The 23,296-nt window shown below is 46.8% G+C and overlaps 1 pseudogene; it reads left to right on the plus strand.

Moving 5' to 3' along the window:
- Positions 1-23,296, plus strand: part of LOC143641039 (paired box protein Pax-2-like) — a 76,241-nt pseudogene that overhangs the window by 49,021 nt on the left and 3,924 nt on the right.

Here is a 23,296-nt window from a genome sequence, read left to right on the forward strand (position 1 = left end):
AATTCTTAGACAAGTGCCTGGTGTGTGGTAAACAATAAATGTTAGTTGCTGTTATTCTAAGAATTAAATCAGTGCTATAATAGGGTCTGGTACCGTAATAGGAACTGGATTTGCTTTAGTCATTATTGTTATTATTTCTGCAGTATAGGTTTGAAGAGATGGCTATTGGACACAGAGAAAGGAAAAATTAATATTGCTGAGGGAGGCTCTAGCATCTCTTGTGTATATCTAAGGACACTCAGTCCAGAGAAGCCCACAGGGCTTGTCCAAGGTCACACAGCAAGTGAGCAACAAACTAGGATTCAACCCAGGAGATGTTACTCTTAGTCCAGCCTTATGTTAGGTCCCTAAAGCAGTTACTGCCCCCAGAGGCAAGTGGTTGTGAATGGGCACAGCAAGCTTGAGGTCAGACTGGCTGCAGCCACCCCCAGCCTCTCACCCTAGCAGTGAACATTTAGAAGCTGGGCTTGGTGAAGGATAGCAGGTGGTTTGCCAAGGTTAGTGGAATGGGCAGACCTGGTCTTGCCCCGAGCCAAAGATTTGAGCCAGATTTCTGAGGGCTTCTTCATGCCTGCCAAGGTTGGCTTGGGGTTCATGGTCAGGCCAGACTCATAGGTTGTCCAGTTTATCTGGGAGGCAATGGGGGTATGTCATCTATCTCCTAGGACAAGCGGCATTCCACAACTCTTTCCTCAGCCTGGCCCTCTGGGCCCCCTTTCAGAATGCTGTGGCATCTTAGCACCCCTTCCCTCCTCTCTCGCCCTTACTCCCCCCTCATCCTTCCCCTACCCTGCCCCATCTTCCCTTCATCTTTTTTTCAGTCTCCCTCCCTCTCTCCTCATTCCCTCATGCTCCTTCCCTTCATTTTTCTTCCCTCCTCCATCCTCTCTTCTGCCCCCTCCTCTTCCCATTCCATCAATCCCTGTCTGGAAGGCACCCCAGCTCTGGGGAGTAGCCCCATTCCTCAGCGTCCTAAACCTCACTCCCTGTTCCCAATCAGATGGGAGGCCCCGGGTGGCAGCTCAGACCTCCGGGTCCTGCCTTGCTGCTCCTGTGGGGGTGGGGCTGGGGCTGCACAGGCGGGCTGCCCTGAATGACAAGTGGGCATATTGATCGCATTCTGAACTCAGCCCAGCCGATAGAAGGTAATTAATGACTCCATTTGCCTCAGTACCGGGGAGAACAATTGAGTTTGAAACTGCAACAACTGGCAGCTGGGGAGACTGGGGGTCAGCACTGGGGTGACCCCCTCCGAGGGAGAAGGTAGTGTGGAGAGGTGCCTAGGTGGAGAGGCCACCGCCCACCTACTGCTTCCACTTCCTCCGTGATTTTTTTTTTCTTCCCAAGCCACTTTTTGAGGTCATTTTCTGCCTGTGGATGAAGATTTACTTTCCCCGAGATCGTGTCTTGTCAGCTGCGGGATCTTGCGCATATTTTGGACCCTTCCTGAGTGTGTTTCCTCATTTGTAAAATTGAGCGAATGGCATCTTTTTTGTAAGTGCTCTGTGAGTTCTAAGGGTAATGTGTGTGAAGTACCTCAAGCCTGCCTGGACACAGGAAGTGTGCAATAAATGATGGCCACATGGTGAAGACATGGGAGGAAGGCAAATTTGACCAAATAGAGAGCGCTTTGGAGTCAGACATACTGTATTAGTTATAGGATGTCACGCAAATCATTTTATTTCTCTGAGACTGTTACTTCAACTGAAAAAAAATTTGTTAAATAATAAGTGCCTCATAAAGTTGAACAGGTTTAATGAATATAGGTGAAAGCCCAGATAGTGTTAATTTCCCCATAGACTAGTAGATATTTGTATTTGGGCTTAGAAAACTGAAGTTAGAATGTGTTTTGTTTTGTTTTGCTTTGTTTTGAGCTACCAGGGATTGAACTCAGGGGCACTCGAGCACTGAGCTACATACCAGCCCTATTCTGTATTTTATTTAGAGATAGGGTCTCACTAGGGCCTCCGCTAAGTTGCTGAGGCTGGCTTTGAACTCATGATCCTTCTGCCTCAGCCTCCCAAGCAGCTGGGATTATAGGTATATAGCACCACACCTGACAGTATGGTTTTTTGGTATACTTTTTAAAAGTTCTTCTCAAATGCCTAATCATACTTCCTGGGATTCAGTGGGCAGGCCCTGCTCATCTCATCCAGATTTTTTAAACATTGAGGGGTCCTCATGCTTTCTGAATAAGGAAATAGCATCATTTCATTCCGTGTATTCCCACCACTCTACCTACCTTTTGGCCAGTGCTTGATCCCTATCTGTACCTCTCTCTCTCTCTTTCTTTCTCTCTCTTTCTCTGTACTAGGAATCGAACCTGGGGGCTCTCTACCACTGAGTTACATCCGTGGCTCCTTTTTATTTTTATTTTGAGATAGGGTCTCACTAAATTGCTGATGCTGGCTGACCTTGAACTTGTGATCCTTCTACCCCAGCTCCCAAATCACTGGGATTAGAGGTGTGCACCACCATGCCCAACCCCATCTATCTCTTCACCTTTGCAGTGATCACTTTGGAAATCCACAGAAGATGTAAATGCACAAGAAATAATACTTATGTCCCTTTTCCTTAGCCTTAGACCAAGACATGGTGTTCAGTGACTACCCTTTTCCCTGAGCTGCTGAGACCTCTCTAGACAACCCCATTTATGATTGGCCAGTGCAAGGGTTCTGGCCTAGAGTGAAAGGTGTGAAGAGGGTTCTGCTCCAGGGCAACCCAGGAACAGATGGGGGGGGTAACTGAGAAGATCATATCTTTTTATCAACATTAAAAGACATTTTCTTTTCTTGGTGCTGGGAATTGAACCCAAGGCTTTTAGTATGCTAAGCACATACTCGTGACTGAACTACACCCCCAGCCCCAAGACATTTTTAATAAACGATTCTAGAAGTAGTACATGCTTATTGAACAAAGTCTGGACAACATGGAAAACTTAGACAAGAAGAGAATAAAAATTGCTTATGGAATCAGAGTACTTAACTCATAGGGTTGTTGGAAGGATTCAATGAGCTCTGAAGTCTGGCCATGGCATGTAAGAGGCTCTTGATACTTGTGTGCTGCTAGTGTAGATGGGCAGAGGGCAGAAGGAAGTAACCACAGTCACCATGTTGGTGGTAGTTCTTTCAGTCAAGATGATCTTTGGTCTTATGTTCTTTTTGTTTGCATGAAGTCTGGGGCCCCACTGCTGGGAGCCCCGGCTCTGGATATTGCTGTGTGGGCAGTGCTGTTGTCCACCAGTTCAGCCCACAGCTGTTTACCAAGCACCTTTCCTGTGTCAGGCTCCCTAGCAGATATGCCCTCGAGTCAGACATTTACCCTCACCTAATCTGCACCTCAGGTATTCTGAGTCTTAGTTTCCTCACCATAAAAAAGGAATTTTAATTCCTACTTACTTTGAAGAATGGTTGGGACCAAATAAGATAAGATCTATGAAGACTGCATTAAGTACTAAGTGAATATGAAGTGGTCAGAGAAGAAAATGTGAGCTTTAACTCAGCAGTTTTTTTAATTTAATTAATTTAATGTAATTATATCCTGTCAATGTTCCAAAAAGGACTTGTGGTAGCTCACCCTCCTTGAGTGGGCTCACACTGGTGTGGACAGAGCACCTAGACTGGGCTCCAGTCCCGAGTGTCCTGCTACCCAGTTGTGTGACCTTGGATAAGTGGCCCACCCACCTCACACTCACCTAGTTAGTTTTCTTTACTATAGCATGAAGAATTTGAGCCAGATGTCCCCTAATCATCTGGGCAGTCTGTACTCAGCCAGCACACATGCCACAGGTTTCAGCCTCAGTATAGGGAGGTGGCCAGACAGAGAACTGGGGATGCCATGAGGAAGGCTGTGCCCAGATAAGGCCAGTGGCCCTCAGCCGTGGCCCTGAGTTTGACAGCAGCAGCAGCAGCAGAGCACAGTAATTTAGAAGGCAGGCTCTGGAATCGAACAGATCAGGATTCAAATCCTAGCTATCATTTACTAGCTCCGTGGCCTTAGACAAGCTACTTAACCTCTCTGTGCCTAAGTTTCCTTATCTTTAAAATGGGTATCAGAGTACTTATCTCATAGGGTTGTTGGAAGGATTAAATGAGTTCTGATATCTGGCCATGGCATGTAAGAGGCTCTTGATACTTGGGTGCTGCTAGTGTAGATGGGCAGGGGGCAGAAGGAGAGCAGAGCCGAGTCCTCCACGGCTGGAGACAGTTATTCCAGCACATGGTCTCTTCCTAGCTCTATGGGGTCTTTCTAAACCTATAGCAGCCACATTTTCTGACCGCAACTTGAAAATATGGCCTAAGAGTAGGAAACAGTATCAGAAATAGGAATTGTTCCAGACAGGAACATATGGCCACCTTACTCTAGCCCTCTTGGTGTAGGGAGTACAAATATAGAGGGCTTCTCAGGGCCCTTTCCTTAAGCAGCCTCTGCCACCCACTTTGGTTGGCAGCTCTGATGCTCCAAGGCTAAGTTCTGCTCCTGAGAGCATAATGTTCTTTGTCCATTGGCTTGAGGCACCATAGGTGGGCCAGATGGTGTTGTTCAGAGTGAGAAGGGCCTCCAGGGGACCCGAGTTGATGCTGTTTTAGGCTAACAGGCAGTGGGATGAGTGCAAAAGAGGAACAAGTCTACCAGGGACCTGATGCAGGAACTTCTGCATCCCCTGAAAGCCAGGGATGCATGGAACTTGCCTGACAAATGACCGAGTATCCTAGATGCCACAAGTCGGAAGGCCAGTTCTGAAACCTTCTTCCAGGTTCTGGTTATGAATGCCACTCAGGAAAGTCTCATTCATTCAATCAATCATTTATTGAAGACCAACCATGTGCCATGTCTGGCACTGGAGCTATAGAAATGCATTAGTGATGATCCCTGCTCGCCAGCAGCTCACAGCCTGGCTCCTCAGCACTGAGGCTGTCAGGTGAGGAATCTTTCGGAGTGGATGTTATCTACTCCCACACATTCCCTCCCTGCCCACTCTGAAACCCAGATCCAGACCTCCATTTGCCTGCGCCTTTATTTTATCCCAACTCTGCCAGAGAGCCCTTCAACATCTGGGGCTAGCACCGTCTCTTCCTCTCCCTTACTGTCCCTCTGAAAGTGCCACTCTGAGCTCTTTCTCCATCATCCTGGGAAGACCTGCCAGGTGGTCAGCACTGTCAACTGCTTCATTTTGTTTTCCTTTTCTGTTCTTTCTGTCCTTGTTTTCTTTCTTTCCTTATCCTTCCCTGCTCCTGTCTTCTCCTTTTCCTCCTCCAACCTGTACCTCCCAACCCACCCTGTCCAGGCCCCAGGCTGCCCTCTGTAGCTGAACACCAGGCGTCAGCACAAGCAGGGCCAGCTGGTGTCATTCCTGCGCCAAGTGTCCTCACCCAACCAGTGCCTCCTCAGCTTCTGGTGTGGAAGCCTTCTTTCTTCTCCTCTCCTTTCTCCTGCTCTTCCTCTGCTTTGGACCTTCTCCTCCCAGAGCTTCAGCTCCTGGCACCTCTGACCCAGGGCCTCTCCCTCCCTCCCCCTGCCCTTCCTACCCTCTCCCCTCACCTTACTTCCTTCCTCCTCTCCCTATCTGAGGATAGGGCATCACCCCCTCCTCTAGAGAAAGCCCCTGACAGCCTGTGGGACCTGTGGCTGAGTGGGGGGCTGAGTCCCTGTCCCCCACCAGTAGTGCCACTGCCCTCTCCTCACCCTGGGGCTCACCTCCTTGTCCCCCCATAACTTTCTTTGTGCTCCTTCCCCATTCATCATGACTGCTGCCTTCCCCCTTGGGAGTTTCTAGGCCTCCTCTAGCCTCTGCGCAGATTCTCTGCAGGCTTTCATCAGCCACTTTGTTGTTGTGCTCTCTAGCACCTTCTCGCTACCCACCACCCCCCACCTTCCTTCTCCTCTTCTTCCTGCCTCCGCCTCCCAGGGCCACCTCTTCCTTCTGCTTCCCCTCCTGCCCTCCCCTTCCCTGCACTGCCGCCTCTGTAACCTGTCTTACCACCAGGGCCTGAGTGCACAAAAAAATAAATAAATAAAAAGGTCAGTGAGTGGAGGGAGCAGCAATAACCCCTAAAACAGTACTATCAGTGGAACATGATTGATCAATTGAATTCCATAGCGGCTGAAAAATGTGGGATTAAGTAGTGTATTATACGCACAATGAGTTGAGGCATGATGTTCATTTCAAGTTCATTTCGCCGGCCTCTGCCACCAGATCAGGCAATCAATAGGGGCAGCAGATATCATATATCACCTCTCTGCGGGCTGGGGAGAGAGCACCATAATCTCTCGCAAATTTAGAGTGACAGATTTGTCAAGATCTGAAGGGCCCCTGAATAAATGAAGGCAAAGAGACTCCTCCAGACAATGACCTGAGGACAAAGCTTCAGTTCAGCCCTTTACACACACACACACACACACACACACATACATACACACACACACACAGGCATGGGGTGAGACAAGCTACACTCAGGCATGTACGCAAACCTCAGAGAGGCAGGAATTGAATCCTGCCACACATGTACATAGAAACACCCCCACACATAATGCATAAACAGGCTCACAGACAAATGCTCATTCTACTCCCTAGGATGCAGTTGGTGACACTGCACTCACCAATACACAAAGACCCTCAAAGCCTCCCTTGGCCTTGGCAGCAGGGCTTCCCCAAAAGGTAGGAGGGCTCCGGGAAGAGAGAATTAGACACAATGGAACATGCAAATAGCTACAGTGAGTCAAATTAGGGTGATGCACATCCTGGTGGAAGAAGCAGTCACAGGAGAAAAGGGCAATATGAGCTCCCGCTCCCATGCAGTCACATACATCCTTTCAAAAGGGTTCTTATTCTGTCACTTAAACGCAAAGAGACCCTTATTTATCCAGATGTTTATTATATACAAGTGCACACATGGCAAATACTCACAAGAGGGAAAAATAAATATTTTCCGTACCCCAACTCACAGAAATGCCTACACCCTCGAAGACTGAAAACTATTCCAGAACTACACACAGAAAAAGCACAACTACCAGATTTTGTGTCCACAGGGAACATAGGCAGACTATCAAAGCTGCCTCTGCCTGCCTCCGACTTGATCTTGGTCTTGCTTTCTCATATTTCTCTCCCTCTCTCTTACCTGCCCCGCCCCTCACATACACACACTTTCTTTGCTTTCCCATCTTCTCCAGAGTAGAGTGTGGAGGGAAGATAGGAGATCCCTTTAGGAAAGCAGAGCCCCAAGCTCCATCTGGAAGGCCAGCCAGGGAGGATGGCTGCAGGTTGAGGTTAATCAATATGTAATATTTTCTATGGTCTCCCAAATGATACTGTACGGTGTTACTGTATATAATGCAATATTGATTATATCATATCATATAATCACCTATAAACTGATATATATAACAGTCCCAGAGGAATAACCTGGGGACTACAGCATGGGCTGGCTCCAGGCTCAAGGCTTATCAGCTGGTCTTGGGCTAAGGAAGCCAAGGAGTGACTGGGGAGTTTCTGGGTCAGGATTCAGGAAGAGGCATTTGGTCCACATACACTTTAAAAGCTCCAAGAGACCTGGAAGGAAGGGACAGAGGAGGCATGGATAACAGCGTGGTGATAATAGCGTGGTGATAACACCAGGTAGAGTTTGACACAGAGACAGGACTGACCTGTGGCCCCTAGGGAGCAGACACCAGTGGGACACCACCAGCCCTTCTTTCATGGAATAGATCTCAGCTCCCTGTGGAAACCCACAGCAAGTACCAGGTGACCCAGGAGCTGGCTCCTGATGGAGGCCAGAACCAGAATTCTCTAGGGGAAAGTGGCCAGGGCACAGCAGCAACCACATAATCTCTGTGGTCTACCCACGTGATTGCTCTGAAGCCCACATGTCTCCTCTTTCCTCCTGCTTGGTCTCCAGCCCTGCCCAACCCAACCTGAGCCAAGTACCTTAGCTTTGCTCTCAGAGCCCCTCCTCCCTCAGGGGGCAGTTAATTACTTCACCCAGTCTCCGCGTTACACTCGGCCTGAGAGATTTGATGATTTTCAACCCTTGGAATCAGTGGAACTGAAATTCATCTTGGAGCCGAGTTCAATTCTCCACAGGCTCAGTAACACGGATCTGAGAGCCAGCTCCTCCCCTACGCTCTCCCAGGCTGGGGAACAGAGGGGGGGCCCAGGAAAACATACCCTGGGAGACAGCCCTCTCTTGCTCCACCTCTACCCAGTCCTCCTGCCTCCCTTTCTCTTCCCAGCTTCTTTAGGTTCTGGCTTCCTTAGCCAGACCTCTGAGGCAGCCCCTTTCAATCTATAAGCTGGAAGTAAGGGGTTCTGGCAGAGATGCAGAGCCCTGAGGGCCAGAGCCAGGTACCCACCCATTTTTTCCCCTCTTCCTGGGCTTCTGCTGGCCTGATGCTAATGCCCTGAGTATCCCTGTGTTTCTCAGATGTTTCTGAGGGCTCGGTCCCCAATGGAGACTCCCAGAGTGGTGTGGACAGTTTGCAGAAGCACTTGCGAGCTGACACCTTCACCCAGCAGCAGCTGGAGGCTTTGGATCGAGTCTTTGAGCGTCCTTCCTACCCTGACGTCTTCCAGGTATCAGAGCACATCAAATCAGAACAGGCGAGGAAGGCGCTTCCTGCTTGCAGAAGTGGAAGGGAACTGAGCAGAACAGGGCCTCCCAAGAACTCACACCGAACACCCAGCACTGCATGTGCTCATGGGAGGCACCGTGTGTGTGCTGCATAAAATGCTCACACAAGGACACCGGGATATAGTTAAGAAAAATCATTGTGGTATGCAGTAAATAGAAATGATAAGTTCTGGGTGCAAGAGTACCCAGAAAATCTTCTCCCTTTTTTGCGCCTCAGTTTCCCCATCTATGTAGGGGGAAGGGCTTCAGTGTATGGTCTATCAGGTCCCTTCCAGCTCTACCATTCTGTGGTCCTGGCCCAGGCACCCAGGAATGCCCTCTTGCCATGTCCTTTGCCTGTCTCCTCCAAGGGTCCTACAGAAAGTCTGTGCAAATCTGTGGAGCTCCTCTTTCCCAGGATCAGGAAGAGAGCCCACCTGTGCCTGGCTCCTGTTTCCAGCCATTCAGTGTGATTCCTGCCCTGACACCTGACACCTCCTACAGAGAGCAGACCAAAACCCAGCGTGGGATGCAACATAAACACATTAGCCAAACACACCACACCGAAACATATTTCTAACTCTTCACATTTTACAGTTGCTTACCCACCACGACTGTCCACTTGTTCCCTTTCCCCCAGAGCCCACAGTCCTTATCCATAACCCCAGCAGCCCCATGAAGCCACGTTTAGCACACACCTCCGCCCACATACCAGTGTATCCCCTAGTGCAATCACCCACACACAAGGCACACAACCATCCCTCCCATACATGGCCTAGGCCAGACTCACGCCTGCAACACAGTATAGCCTGCCATGCTTGCACATGTACACGCACACACATGTGCATGTACACCCATACACATGTACATCCACGAAGACTCACAGTCTCCACACAGCACAGTTCTACTCTAAGACTCCAACAGCTCCTAGCCACTCACCTTTCTCCCCGCCTGTCCTTTCATCCCATAAGCTGTTTGTCTTCATAAAACAAAAATCAAAAGTCTTTTTAAGGTGCCCTGAGCCATAAACCAACAAAGGAGGAGCCGGTCGAGGCGGGCGGCTTGGTGCACCCTCCCTGAGTCCCCGGCTGTATTACAATGAATAACCTTTATTTACTTTCATTAGACTATTAAACACCAGCACAGTCATTTTTCCCCCTGAAACTCGGAGCAGGGCCCATAAAGCAAATCCGAAGCCTAATTGAGTTCATTTTAATTTCTCTCCGATCACAGCGAATTACTCTGGTGATAAATCAGGGGGCAGCTTCACCCCCAGTAGAAGGCCTAATTTGCAGCTAATTACAAAACTGATTTCTACAGGAAGATCAATACGAGAAGGAATTGGAAATGACGAGGCAATCCCGTCCAGCCTGGGAGGGGAGGGGGTCCTCTGGGGGGGCCAGGAAGCGGAAGGGAAAAAAACGGACCCGAAAGAGCAGAAAATCAGTTTTAATTTAACGTAATATTAATCAGAGCAACTTTTCCTGCTTTGTGCAGGCTCCTGGTCTGCCCAGCTCCAGGGTCTGGCTTGGCGGTGGCTGCAATAAAAAGGCAATTACCCGAGTGTTTCGGGCAGGACACCCTTTCAGAGTCAATGACTGGCCCCCTCCCACCCTTCTGTTAGCCATGTGGACTCTCCCCCTCCCCAATTTCATACCCCAGTGCACAGGCAGAGAGCGAGGGGCCTGTGGGGCTGCCTTTGTTTGTTTTTAAAAAAGGGGCACCCATACCCTATCAGCCAGCCCACCAGTGCCAGGCTGGAGGTCCCACTAGGCCCTTCCCCAGCTGCTGCCTCTGCCGTCATGTCAACTTCTTATAGGTTGGACACAGGTGTACCAGGACACTCCTTCAGTAAGGCCTGGGAAAGCTAATAACAGGAGGCTGGGTGGCTACTCCAAACCCATATCAACCTGAGCCAAGCTCAGATCAGCTCTAAGTCACAACCAGGCCCTGTCCTGGAGCAGGGCCACCCCCGCTCCCTGTCTTTGCTACAGAGGGCTCATGCTGAAGGCCAGTTAATATAGGCTATGTCCTGACTCAGCTGGCACAGCTAAGGTCCTCATTCCCAAAAGTCACCTCTGCAGCACTTCAAGAACTCAGCCACTGAGCCCAACTTGGGAGCTCTCTGACCCACTGAATTTTCTGACCCAGGCCAGACCACCTTTTTGGTCAGTGGTCACTTCCCAAAGGTGGCCCACTCCAGGCAATTGGTGAAAGAGTGTGCAAGAAACTTTTCTCTAATCCCAGCACACTTCCCTATGCTCAAGGCAACAGTCTAAAAGGCAGGGACTTCCTAGGAGGGTAAAGATGTGGATCCTCAGGGCAAGGGCTCCTGCCGCAGGGGACACTGGGACTGGTACAGAAAAGTGCCTCCACCTTGAGCAGCCCCCACCCGCCTCCCCCCCATGGCCCTGGAACAGTCCCAGCTCAGCCTGGGAACATCTCCGGCTGATCCATCTGGATCCAAGTGTGAGAAAAGTTCATTTCAGACCCAGCTTGACATTCCCAGGTGGCAAGTTAGCACTAACATCTCAATCTGTATGCGACATTTCAATCAAGCGAGGAGTAACAAAAGCAGAACCATTAACATTCGGAGCTGTTCATCAGTGGTAATGACGGGGAAACTCGCTCAGAAACTGGAAATTACCAAAAAGAGAAAAGTGTGTGGAAGGGTGGGGGAGGGGAGGTGGAGTTGGGGGCAGGGAATGATTTTTTTCACACTTAGGCCAAGATCCAATGTTTGGATTAATAGTGCCATTACCCGAGAAAGGGCTGCAGATTATGCTCATTCTTAAAATGCTTTTGCTGGCAATTAAATGACTGCAGCTATTGATCTTTGTTGATTTTATGTCCTCCTAATTTGCATAATCTATTAAAGATGAATGATTCATGATGTGTTTATTATGGGGACAAACAGAATTTGCTGGAAGTACTGTCAAGGTGAGAAACTGGGCATTGCCCAGGGACTTGATAGGCCATCTCAGAGTGGCTTTCAGGCAGGACTCTGTGGGTAGCAATGAGCAATAATGCAAGGACACCCAGGAGAGGTAGACTTTAGGTGAGTTCTTCTAGAATGATTTCATTGGCATCTGTGAGAACTAGGCTCCAAACAGGGCTGGGGTGTGGGAGAGGTTCTTGGTGTATTTTTAGAATTTCCCCTCAAAGATTCTTTAAAAACTTATTTTATAGGAGAAAGTACTAAGGACTTCAGTGGTGGAAGGGAAAGGGAGGCCCTTTCTGGTAGGCAGGTGATTGTGGGCAGGTGGGTGCTGAGGTAAGGAAGCAGCAAGATCATCCTGTGCCCACAGCCTGGCTTGGATGTGCCAAGGTATTCAAGGAGCCCTCTTTATCCCCAACATCACAGCTCTCAGCTCATCTTTCTCCCCGAGCACAGCCAGCAGAGGCCGCAAACCTCTGGGGATGGGTCCTGAGGGAAATGGCCCAGGAAGGCCTTGGCCCAACCTGAAAAGCAGACCTTATTGATATTCCTGCTGCCTCCTGGCACTGGAGGCTGATTTCAAACTTCACCAGCCACTTGATGCAGCTGTTCCACAAGGTCAGGACTGAGAGGAGAGAGGAGCCTGCACTATTGTGTGGAGGGGAGAGTGGGGCCCAGTGGGCCAGGACAGAGCTAATCACATTGCAAGCAAGGGTGGCTGCCAGAGGCTAGGGCTCAGTCCGATAGCCTCCCCCACCCGCTCTTGCATCATGGAACCAAGGCGAGAGACTGATTTTACAGAGTGGTGTTTGCAAGTTCTGCCGAGATTTTAATTTCACTGCATCACAACTCAGCAAGCTGCCAAGTCAAGCTGGTTAGTTAAATTTATCACCCACTCTTCCTTCCGCCGCTGGGCTGCTTTAGCTCGGCGGCATCTCTTCTCTTCAGCCCACTGCTCTAGGCTGCTGGTCTGGAACAGAGCCGAGTCTCTCCTAAGTGATAAGGAAGAAGAGACCTGCTAGATGAGAGAATGGGCCGGGGGCACTCTGGCCCAGGCTTCCTCAAGTTGGCAGCCTGCTGCTGCCTTCCACCACCTTCCTACTCTTGCAAGAGACCCTGCAGGGGACTGCCACTAACCCCTCAGCAGTTCCAGGACCCTTTGGGTCAGGGCCTCTACAGTGAGAACTGTGGCTGCAACTTAAAATATCCCATCACTAGTAAAAATGAGAGCCCATCTTCCACACGATTTTCTCACCTTACCCTCACCCTACCTGGGCCTGGCCAGGGCTGTAGTGATGGAGAGCCTACAGAGAGACCCTGGCAGTAATGTTGATCTGAGTAAAGATGAAAACTAGTTTTAGAATTCCCAAAGTTCCTGGAGATGTTTTGGAGCATTTAGACTCCTTTGGCTTGGGGAAGTACAGCTGGGAGGAGAGACCAGGCTTCCTACTTTGGACCCGTATGAGCCAAGAGGGTGCTAAGGGAAGTCAGTGATTGTACAGCTCCATGCTCATTCTTTTTTTTTTTTAATAGTTTTTTTTTTTAGTTGTTGATAGACCTTTATTTTATTTATGTATATGTGGTGCTGAGAATCAAACCCAGGGCCTCACACACACCAGGAAAGTGAGTTACTGCTGAGCCCCAGCCCCAGCCCTCTATGCTCATTCTTGAAGCTGAGGAACACACCTGTCCCGAGCTGCTGCACAGAGTGGGCTTCACTGGCCTCTAGTGGGCATTGCTGCCAAGCATTGGGAGAGCCTTGTATAGTGTAGGTTTCACCTCCCTCATTTTAGTGGCATAGAGGTAATGGAAGAATGAGGTAGATGTCCAGAAGCCATCCACCAAGGCAAGCTAACCTTGGCCAAACATGGCTGGGTAAAACATAACACAAAATCTGTTAATACACAGCCAAACCTCACTTTCTGGTGCCAGAAAAGTCAATGCCAGAGCAATATGTGGGAGACTGCTGGTATCATGCTGGAGGGAGACCCTAATTAGGGGAAGTTGTGTTTGTAACACACTTGATGGGAAACATGACCTTGGGCTCAAGAGAAGCAGGAAGCTAGAAACTGAGTATTACCCTGTATAAAGTCAGAGACAGAAGAGAAACAACTCTGTCCAGGAAAGTACAGACCAATGGCCCAGGGAAGCAAGGGATGGAGGGGGTTGCGGGGGAGATGTCACCATAAGAAATAAAGACCCCAGGCCTGAGCCTGGATCAGAATCCACATTTATGCAATGAGTGTGTTGCAGGAACCCCAAGCCAAGAACTTATATTAAAAATTTTCCAGGATAGTAACCCACTCGGAAATCCCAGCAGAAATGATGCTGGCAAACCTTTATCGGGCTGGGGACGTGGCTCAAGCGGTAGCGCACTCGCCTGGCATGTGTGCAGCCCGGGTTCGATCCTCAGCACCAAATACAAACAAAGATGTTGTGTCCCCTGAGAACTAAAAAAAAAAAAAAAAAAAAACCTTCTTTATCAGGACCTTCTACAATCCAGGGCACAAGGAACTCCCACAAAGAAAAAAAATAATTACAATTAAAGATGAGCTCACCATAAAAAATTACACATCCCATGTGAATGCCAACTATCATAAGTGAAAGTTAGCCAAAGCAATACATAGGAGAAATATTACCCCCAAGAACTGGAGATCATAGAATTATCCAAAAGCAACTATAAATTAAGCATGTTTCATATTCTAGAAAGGATCAAAAGAGGTATAAGTTTTGCCTTTATTACAGAACCAGGGTCCCTTCCTCACCACTGCCCAACAAGTTGTGTGATAATGGAGATCAAAAAGGACCAAGAATGAAGGCCACACCTATAGCTCATTATTTTGGGGTCTTGGAGGAACTGAGAGAGTTGAGTCTCAGGCATCTCTGAGAGTAGAGCCTGTTTTCTGTCTTATCCAAGCTCCTAGACTGCTAGTCCTCAGCAGAGAATCTTAACTTTTCTTTGGGAAAATGTCTGAACATTGAAGAGTTAGGGACAAGGACAGTGTTTTCTTCCCAGTGTGTGGTGATTTTTTTTGGGGGGGGACAGTTTACACCCCCACCATGGCAGGAGGAAGGTGGTTTGGTTCAAGAGCTAGGGAGAAACTTCTCTTAATGCCTAGAGACTGCAACTCTGATGGAAGCTCTAAGGTCCAGGGGGATCTGTGGATTCTGTGCAGGAGGGAAATGCCCAAGGCAGGGAGAACAGCAGAAGTGCTGGTCTCCTGGAACCGGCAAGTTTAAGCAGAGGTAGGGAGGCGGGTGAGCCAAAGTTCAAAGTTGAGCAGCACCATTGGCCCCCTGTATCCTGGAGGCCAGGGAAAGGGATATAGGCTCAGCTTTAGAGAGAGGGTGTCAACTCTCAGCAGCCCCAGCTCAGACTTCTTGCCCCCATCTGCAATGAGCAGCAAAGTGGCCTTTTAGTAGATAGAGGTGTGGACCCTGGGAAACCTCCTCCTCCTGCTCAGGGAGTCCTGAGGACCTCCAGGAACTGCCTCTTTTCTGTAGTTAACAACCCCCTTCCAATGCAACTGCATTTCCCTCCATAAAACACTTAGCCCTTGGCCAGCCCCTCAGGGGAGGAGAGGGCAATAAAGGCCAAGAAGTGTTTCTGAAGGAGGCTGGGAGTCTCCTAGTCTTGTCTGTCAGCTCAAAGCCCCTGATTAGCTGGAGGAATTTAGGGCACACACATCAGAGTTCCTCTCCAACCTTGAAAGGAGAGGGTGAGGGCAACTTGGGACATGTGGCAAGTCAGAGAGCCCTTACTGCAGAGGCCAAACCAAGATAGAGGGCTTCTCCTCTGCACCCATAGGCCCCAGGTCCTTCATTTAGGCTAAGAATACCCAAAGAGAAGAGGCTGTCTTCCTCCAGACATCCCCGAGGCCTCCAGACACATCCCCAAGGACCTACAGCCCCCAGATCTCACTCTGATTTAATTATAGGGGCATTTCCATAGCAATGAGACATTGACAGATATTGCGGGTGCCCTGGGCCTGCAGCCTAGGGAGTTATTGGATTAGGCCCTTTTCTCTCCTCCTTTATCCAGTCCACCTATAGAGAGAAAGGATGTTGAAAAGAAGAGGCACCAACCCATTCTAGAACTATGGACAGCAGTCAACTTTGAGCAGAATGAAAACTGTACCACCCCTACCTCCAGCCCCCATCCCACCCCACATCCCTATGTGTGTCTACTAGCTAGCCCAGCAATGACCAACTGCCCTTCCCAGTGTAGAGCAGCATGCAGGCTGATAATGGGGTTACCCAGAGGAGGAAAGTCACAGGGAGGATGAGGAAGGGATGAAAGTTTGGGGGCCTTTTAGTAAAGATGCAGTTCTGTGGTCTTCTTTTTTTTTTAAAGAGAGAGAGTGAGAGAGGAGAGAGAGAGAGAGAGAGAGAGAGAGAGAGAGAGCATTTTTTTAATATTTATTTTTTAGTTATCGGCGGACACAACATCTTTGTACGTGGTGCTGAGAATCGAACCCAGGCCGCACGCATGCCAGGCAAGCGTGCTACCACTTGAGCCACATCCCCAGCCCCTGGTCTTCTAAGCCCAAATTTGTACCATATCCTGGTCCTTTCTTCTACTTCCTCCCTTCATCTTTCCTCCTGCCACCTCATCCATGAGACCCTAGAGGCAGAGCACTCCAAATGGACTGCTTTTTTCTTCACAGTAGTCTTAATTCATTTAGAGGTCAGGGAGAGAGACCAGTCTGAATTTGATCAAAATATTTTCATTCAACAATGTCCAGCACCACAAAATTTTTTAATAATTAATAATCTTTAGTGTCTATAATAGCCAACTCAGGCTAAAAAAGGGTAGTGTCTGAGCACACTGGACACTGCTTTTGTGATTTGCTAGGTGAGAAGGAACTTCTCAGCTGCTATAGATGCTGTTTAGACATGCTTGGGGTGTCCCAAAGAGTCCTGCAAAATGGGGATCCTCCAGCACAAGACCATTTACTCCATTATTTGACATGTTCTAAGAAGAAAAGGAAAGTAAGATCCACTACCAACCCAATCTTTTCTGAATTACCAGAAATTCTCAATAGTGGTGTCAGAATGAATGTTACAGGTATAAACTGGGAACAAGGACTCAGAAATGTCTTGGTAGCCTCAAAGCCATCTAAGCAAGACCCCCAGAGAGCCAGCCACCCCCAGGTGACAGGAAGACCCCTCCTCCTCCTTCCCCAGGGTTCTCAGAATCCCTTCTTCCCCCACTCTTAGCTGTAGCCTCAGGACAAACGAGCCAGTGCTTTTTTAACCCTGAGCTTTGGAAGGCAGCTCTGCCACTATTGTCACTTCTGAGAGGGCTTTGCATGCCTTCAGCCTGGAATCCTCCCCTCTTCTCCCCGGTGGCAGCTGGGCTGGCAGGCAGGGAGGGAGGAAATCCTGCAGTGGCTCTGAGAGCAGACTAATGCTCCAGCAGCTTAAGTGGCCGTTTTTTTTGGGATTAGGGTTTCACTTACACAGAGCGCCTGAAAAACACTGCGCTTTCAGAAGGATTAGAGCTGAAAATTCAGTGCTCTCAGAGAACAAAATAAAGCCAGAGAGGAACTGGGAGACCTGGAGTATCAGGAGACTGTGCAAACAGGCTTAACCTCTGCCCACCCAGCATGAGGGTCTCTTATGTGCTGAGCCCATCTGTGAGCCTGGGCCCAATCGCCTAGGTACCAGCACCTGCCCAGCTCTACTCTTCACTTGTGACTTGCTGATGGAGCCAGAGAAGGCAGCATCAGGAAGTGAATGGAGGACAGCACTGGAGATTTCTTCTCCCTCCCTGAGCCTAGTTTCCTCTTCTGTAAATCAGGGAGTTGGCCTAGGGGATGGATAGTTAAGTTCCCTTTGAGCCCTTTGAAATCGTCCTCTTTCCATTGCTCCCTAGTCTTATCCCAGGATCTTGAGATCACAGCACCATCCTTGGTCCAGCTGAGTTAGAAGGAAAAATCTCCCATGAGGCCCTGGACCAGTCACCTCAACAGCTGTGTGCTAAGGGAAACAGGGTTGGGAACAGGATGACTGGTTGTGTCCAGCTGTTTGGTGGTCAAGGATCAGACCTCACTTAGCCCATGCAGATCCAGGCAGCATCCCCATCTAGGACACCCCAGGGACTAAAGGTCCAACTGTCAGTGGGCTTCAAGATCAGCCAGAGCAGCTACCCTGAGCTGTGGGCACAGCCCCCTCTGCTGGAACTTTGAGCCTCCTGTTTAATGTGGGACCAAAACAGAGCCAGGGCCAGGGATCTTCACTCTGGCAGCTGTGTCCCAGGGGACAATACTTGGGAGGATTTGGAAATGAGAAATAAAAATAAAAAACATGAAATATGTAAAAACCCTTTCCCTTTCCTCTTAAAGCACCTTTTACAGATTCAAATTGTTACTTTAGTGTATTATATATAACTTGGATTGGTCATAAAGGGCCATAATGATATAGCAAATATAAAGGTAGGGGATATTTAGGCAGTAATTACAAATTTAATAACTGTATTATTGTAAGTATTATAAATGTTTGTGTCAGATGCAGGCACAGATTGCCAACCTCGAAGAAATCTAATGTCTTCATTTTTGCCACCTTATGAGAAGGAGACAAAACTTGAGGATAGGATAGTAAAACAAGAGTTATGTTTTCTGGCCTTAGGGTCCTCCACAGTGTCAAGTGGATAGCAAAAGTGCTCATTTTCAGAGAAAGATGCTGAGGAAACGCATCTCTAAACGCATGGGATATAACTTTTGCTGTATAAATCTGTGTCTAATAAGTCTTGTTGCCAAAGCCATCACGAGCAGCAGTTTCTGCTTCTTGGGCAGCTTTCTCTTTATTATTTCCTCTGTCTTCTGAGTGCTGACATTTGCTAGGACTTGAGATAAGCCTCCCTGCTACTCCACATTTTGCTGTTTTCTTGTAGTTGCTGTTTGTTGTTTGCTGGGGATTGAACCCATGTCCTTGTATATGATAGGCAAGTGCTCTACCACTAAGATACATTGCCAGCCCACACTGTGCTGTTTTCTGTATGATCTTGTTTATTGCTATCATTCAAGCAATTGCAAGCAAACCAGCTTCACCAGAGGTTCTCTTGATTTTTTTTATAAATGCTGATTATTAATCTTTGAATCAGGAATACATCTGAACTATCTACCTAGAAAGATATGCATGTAGAATGTCTATAACATTTTATAAATAGCTTTCTATAGCCCCCTGAAATGCATCTATGGGTCATTTCAGGCCATGAGCCCCAATTGAAAGCCCCCACTGTTAAAAAAATGAAAGAAGCTTAGACATGAAAGAAACAAGCAATGGCGGGATGTTCTCATCTAGGAAGGATGAGTTTGGCATGATCCTAGGTTACTTTCCTGGACTAAATACCTAGGTCTACAGTATTTGAGAATATCATTCCAAAATTAGTTCCCAAGTGTACATACAGTTTGCTTTGTAGTCTAGGTTCTACTGTCTACTAACTGTGAATCTTGGACATATCTCCTCTGGGTTTCAATTTCTCATCTATTAAGTAGGGATTAAAAACAGGTCATCATAGGTTTTATATAAGGATCAAATGAGATAATATAAAATATCAAGGACGGAACTTAGCATATTGTAGGTGCTCAGTGAATGCTATGGAACCTAGGTACAAGGAAAAATATAACTCTAGCCTTGGATCTTATACTTGACAAAGTAGCAAATTATCTGATAACTAAAAATTTCCAATTTCTTAATAAAGTCTCTCGCTTTGCTTTTCTCTGTATTTGTAAGAGAGGCTGCTCTTAGATTCTCCAAAACAGTTGATTTGCTCTGGCCCATTTGCTAAGGAATGTCTGACAAAAGCGCACTGTCTGATTCAGATGTGGTGATTGTTGTAGAAATTGGCTTTAGAATCTTCAGGGACTCTGCAGTTGAACTGAGAAGGCATCCTCATCCAGTACAGTGCATCTAACAGTTTTGAGTACTTTAAAATTCTCAACTACTACTGTTTCTTGAAGAGCCTCTTTGTTTTTTTCAGAAAACTCTCAAAGGAGATTAATACTACACCCCATGGAGTTTTATTACAGACCTTTCATGTCAGTTATTTATTCTTTGTGTCCCTTTTTTTTTCCTGTCTCATCTTAATGACAGCATGATGGTATGAGACTTGCCTGTCAGGTGACTTCTTTTCCTTTTCTTTGGCTCTTTGGGGGATTATCTGGCTGCATGTTGTCATTAAAAGCAGTGTGGCATAGATATGGCTTCAAACTTTGGCTCCACCATTTACTAGCTATGTAACTGGAGGAAAGTCATTGTGCCTCTCTGTGCCTCCATTTTCTCACCTTTAAAACAAGGCTGTTAAACTAATCATCTGGAAGGTTCTTGTCTTTAAAAGCTTAGAAAGCAAGCAGCAACATGAAAGCCCCATTCTCTCTTAGTAACATGTGAGTTTTTATCCATTTGTGATTCCTGGTGCTGTTTTCATATTACTGGCATTGTCAGTGAGCAAAGCAAATACTTTACTGCTTCCTGTCTCCTGTTGGATAGCACATATTTTATAACCATTCCATTCTGCAGTGTAGCCATTTTCTCCTATTTCTCAGTTTTTGTTTGTTTGTGTAAAGGAGGTGGCTGTGCTGTCTTATAGAGGGTTTTGGTTTTGTTTGTTTATTTGTTTGTTTGTGGTACTGAAGATTGAACCCAGGGGCACTCTACCACCAAGCTATATCCCCAGCCCTTTTTATTTTTTATTTGGAGACATGGTCTCTCTAAGTTACCCAGGCTGGCCTCAATCTCATGATCCTCCTACCTTGAGGCAATCTCAAGTTTCTGGGATTACCTGTGTGCACCACTGTACCCAGCCCATCTACAGTTTTAGAGTCTGTCTTCACTCCTGTCTGTCCATCATTCTAGTACTGCATCATTGTAGTACTGCAATACCAGGTGCTCGGTGGATTCCTCCTTGCACAGGTTCCATTACTCACTTATATTCCCTCACTAAAGGAGACTTTCTCAGAGAATGCTGCTGGGCAAATGGTATGATGATCTTAATAATTTGAAAACTTCCTGCAATATGTGTTTTTCATTATTGACAATGGTGTTCCAGAGGAATATATGGCTCTGGGAAGAGTTTGGTCAATTTTTTCCTGCTCTTCAGGTGTCACCTGTGTACTAATGAAGCCATTGAAAGTGCTTTGTATGCAGCGGCTTGCACTTTTGTTGGCTCAGGGGTCCTGAACAGACACCTCTTTGTAGTGACAATGTGTGACAGAATGGAGCACAGCTGTATGCCAAACGCTAGGAAGCTGGAATGCTTTTTCCATTGTGGGCCTCTTCTCTCACATTTTAAAAACTGCTGCCTGGTGCTTCCCAAATTCAGTTTTTTAAAACAGAATTTGGAAATGTGCCTTATAATTAATAGTTTAGTATGTGACTTTCAGCAAGCTAGCTGTACCACTTTTTCTTTTGGGGAGAGGGGCAGTGCTGAAGATTGAACCCAGGGCCTTGTACATGCAAGGCAAGTACTCTACCAACTGAGCTATATCCCAAGCCCAATTTTTCACTTTTTTTTAAAGAATTTAACCTTTATTTTATGTATTTGTTGTTGTTTATTTGTTTGTATGTGGTACTGAGGATTGAACCCAGAGCCTCACCCATCCTAGGCAATTGTTCTACCACTGAGCTATACCCCCAGCCCCTGGCTGTACCACTTTGCAAAAGAGAAAAAGGAATAAACTTTGCAATTGAAGTGCCTCTGGGTTAGTTGGGGACAGCTTTCAAGTCACCCAGCTTTTCTTCTCTCTCCTGAAGCTTGGGAGGAGATTTTCTGACAAAACCTTAGATTTTGAGCAATTCATCTGCAACAGGTTGTGAGAACCATGCAGTTGAAAACCCAGAACTCAGATACATTTAAATTTCTGTTTGTTAACATGAAGCCTTACTCCTTTTTCTGGCTGCTTTGTAGACATGCACATCATAGGGACAGGAGGAATTTGTTTCCTATGACTACCTAGCTTCAAAACCTCCACATCTTCCCTAGTTCTCTTCTATTTCAGGCTTTTTGTGACCAGTAAGTTCCATATTATTAATCTCTTTACAAAGTGAATGTTGCTGTCATTGTCCACTTCAGGTCTACTCACTGAAATATGGTCAAGAGATATATACTTTTTATTGACAATCAAAGTGAATAAAAGAAAATCCAAAACAAAAGCAAACACAGATTCTTCTACCTCCCTGGGAGTCATAAGTGATCTCTTGTTTGGCAGTTCTTCTCTATTTGTTCTTGAATTTTAAGAAATGTGAGATATCAGTTATATTAGGTAGGGATATAGGAAAAACATTCTATGACATGATAAAATTGAATCACAACAGATGAGCCTCTCCCTACAAATCTTTCACCATCCTATAAGAATTCATAAACAATTGTTTAAATTGTCTTTAAAGAAAAAAAGATAAAAACATTACATTTTGCCCAGCTTTACCCCTTTGTAGGAGATTAATATATTTGAAACAGTTTTAAAACAATCATAACCTTATTAGGAATTGGCTATAAATGCAATGGAAAGACAGAGAACTAAAAAACAATTATTCATTGAGTATTTACCATGTTCCCAACTATGTAGGAGAGAGCAGAAGACAGGTCCTGCCCTTGGGTTGCATATGATCTATTTGAAGAAACAAACCAGGATATGTAATAACAGGGATGACACATTTATATAATGTAATGATGTGGTAAACCATGGAAAGAAATGGTTCCTTGATGAGTAGAATAGTAGGAATTTTGAGGCTTCAGCAGGAAGAAGAGGGAAACCGTGAATGAGGAAGAAGAAAAGGGGATGGCAAAAGCACAGAGGTTTCATAGCACACAATGAAAACAGTCCAACTAAAACGGTAGTTTTAGAGTCAGAGCTGAGAGAGTTGGGTGGAGAGAGTTCCTGGGAGGCTCTGACAGTCTGCAGAGGTTCCATTCCAATTGTAGCCTACGGGAATCAATGATGGCTTTTACAGGGGAAGTGGTGTGATGAAAGCAACATTTCATGAGGGCTGGCCAAGAAGCCACATGTGGGGTGGCTAGGAGGGATAAGAATATAGAGACAAGGGATACAAGCAAAGGAAAACCACTGGGCAAGTGCAAACCAAAATCAAGTGCTTAGCTGAGTTTTAAAAGTGGTAGAGGAAATGGAAATGGGCAAATGTAACAAACTTGGCTAAGGAAAATCAACCACACCTGGTATCTGACTTCATGTAGAGAGGGCAAGAAGAAGGCTATGTCAATGACCCCAGAGTTGCTGGTCTTCAAAAGGATTTGAATAAGTTCAAGGCCAGCCTGGGAAAATTGCAAGTCAATTCTCAAAATAAAAAGGGCTGGGGATGTAGAGCACCCTTGGGTTTAATTCCTAGTATTACAAAAAATAAAAGGGTTGGTAGAACTGATTGGGGATAATATGAATCAGCCTTGATTCCTGTTAGATTTGAGGTAACAGTGGGACAGCTACTGAAAATGTTCAGTAGGAAGCTGGAAATTAAAAATCCTGAGCTGTAACTCTGTTCTTAGAGAAGAATGAATCACTTAGTTGTGTCAAGGTAGGGGCAGGAAAACACACACCTCAGCAACACAGGAGGTGAGGTCATCTTCAAGGGGACAGTAGCAAAGAAAGATGCTTTGACTCTGCTTTAATATTTCTTCCCCCTGTGATGCCTCACACATGCCAGGCAGATGTTCTACACTGAACTACATTCCCAGCCCCAGAAATATGCTTTAGAATAGCCATGGTAAGGATGACAACTAAGGCCCAACTGAGGGAAA

The sequence above is a fragment of the Callospermophilus lateralis genome, unplaced genomic scaffold (genome assembly GCF_048772815.1).
Source record: "Callospermophilus lateralis isolate mCalLat2 unplaced genomic scaffold, mCalLat2.hap1 Scaffold_83, whole genome shotgun sequence".
NCBI classification, from domain to species: domain Eukaryota; kingdom Metazoa; phylum Chordata; class Mammalia; order Rodentia; family Sciuridae; genus Callospermophilus; species Callospermophilus lateralis.